Source organism: Coturnix japonica, chromosome 3, assembly GCF_054131305.1.
Source record: "Coturnix japonica strain WE chromosome 3, WE-NBRP24, whole genome shotgun sequence".
Taxonomy (NCBI): Eukaryota; Metazoa; Chordata; class Aves; order Galliformes; family Phasianidae; genus Coturnix; species Coturnix japonica.
In genome coordinates, this window is record NC_140665.1 from 104259654 (window position 1) to 104261578 (window position 1925).

The window sequence follows — 1925 nt, forward strand, 5'->3', positions numbered from 1 at the left end:
ATTGTGAGAGGGCTTTAAAAGCTACGGCATCAGCACACAGCTGGCAAGAAGATACAGACAGGAACGGGCTCTTGTTGCTTTATTTGTGGTGCTTGATGCAGCCTGGAGGAAAGGCTCATATGAGTGGGATGGATCTTGCCCTAAGCTCTACCACTGAACCCAATGAACTGCCCTACACCTGGCTATTTATTTGGTACCATAGAGCCCGGAGGGACCAACACTAAAGGATGCGCCTGGGCCCAACAGAAGCACGACATCCCTTCACAGCCGGATAAAAGAGAACAACGTCACAGTCCCGAGGAGCTTCAAGAGGCAAAACCCATCAATTGTATTGGCGGCCGCCAGGAGCCCCCGGCACCGGCCGGACATTGGGGGACGCGCGGCCACGCTCTTGGATTTGGCCACGGCGCTGCCGCCCAGAGCGATGATCTGCACGGCCTCAGCCCGGGGCTCAGCCCGGGGCTGCTCCGCCGCCTCCGCCATCGCTCCAACGCTGCGTCCCCGCCGCGCGATGCATTGCGTCATCACCCTCGCGACGTCGCACTCTGATAACGTCATCACCAGCGCGACGTCCCGTGGAGTTGAAAGGCGGGATCAGAGCTGGGGGCGGAGCCTGCGGAGTAGCGACCAATGAGAGTGAGGGACGGACTGTGGGCGGGGCTTGAGTGGAGGGGCGTGTCCATGCTAATCAGAGCCGCGGGGGTCGCCGGGAGCGCTCCGCCATGATGAACCGGGGCCCGGTGGAGCCGCTGTCGGGGACAGAGCGGGAGCGGCACCGGCGGAGCGGGGTGGGAGCGGAGCGGGGGAGGAGGCGGAGGGGGCGGGGCGGGCGGCGGGCGGCGGGTGCGCGACCGTGAGGTGTCGGGGGTGCGCGTGGGGGCGGGTGGTGTGCGGGCGGCGTTGCAGGTATCGCTTCTCGGCCTTTTGGCTAAGATCAAGTGTAGTATCTGTTCTTATCAGTTTAATATCTGATACGTCCTCGATGAGAGGACTTTATATTAAACGGATTTTTGGGTGCGGGAGTTGGACCCGGAGCTTGCTCCCTCCGCTCCGCGCATCGTCCCGGTATGGCAGTACTTCCGGGCACGGTGCACCTCCCCCGGGAGGAGCGTGGTGGTGAAAGGCAGAGCTGGGCCCAGTGCTGGGCGGGGTGTGCGGTGATGGCCGGGATGAGGGCAGGGAGGGCACATCAGTCAGTTCCACGTGGCGCCGAATTGCTGCGAGTGTGGATCTGCCTGGGGGGAGCGAGGCCCTGCACAGGGATCTGGACAGGCTGCACAGCTGGGCTGAACCAACGGGATGAGGTTCAACAAGAACAAATGCCGGGTCCTGCACTTTGGCCACAACAACCCCGGGCAGCGCTACAGGCTTGGGGCGGAGTGGCTGGAGGATTGTGCGGAGGAAACGGACCTGGGGGTATTGATGGATGCTGGCCTGAACGTGAGCCGACAGTGTGCCCGGGTGGCCAAGAAGGACGACGGCATCCTGCCCTGTATAGAAACAGTGCTGCCAGCAGGAGCAGAGACGTGATTGTCCCCCTGTACTCAGCACTGGTGCGGCCACACCTCGAATTCTCTCTCCAGACACTGAGGGCCTGGAACGTGTTCAGAGAAGGGCTACAAAGCTGATGAGGGGTCTGGAGCACAATGGGGCCATATGAGGAGAGGCTGAGGGAGCTGGGAATATTCAGCCTGGAGAAGAGGAGGCTCAGGGGAGACCTGATTGCTCTCTATAACTAACTGAAGGGAGGTTGCAGTGAGCTGGGGGTTGGCCTCTTCTCTTGTATTACTTTTCGGAAAGTGTAGTCAGGCATTGGAATGGACTGCACAGGGAGGTGGTGGAGTCACTGACCATGGGAGTGTTCAAGAAACGTCTGGATGTTGTGTTGTTGAATATGATTTAGCCAGGAAGTATTGGGGATGGTT

At 60.7% G+C, this 1925-nt stretch overlaps 1 non-coding gene across 1 annotated transcript; it reads left to right on the plus strand.

The window, feature by feature from the left end:
* Positions 1-908: 908 nt before the first annotated feature.
* Positions 909-1099, plus strand: LOC146761622 (U2 spliceosomal RNA). The gene has a single exon (XR_014945014.1). It is a non-coding gene; the product is annotated as a U2 spliceosomal RNA (small nuclear RNA).
* The last annotated feature ends 826 nt before the right edge of the window (positions 1100-1925 follow it).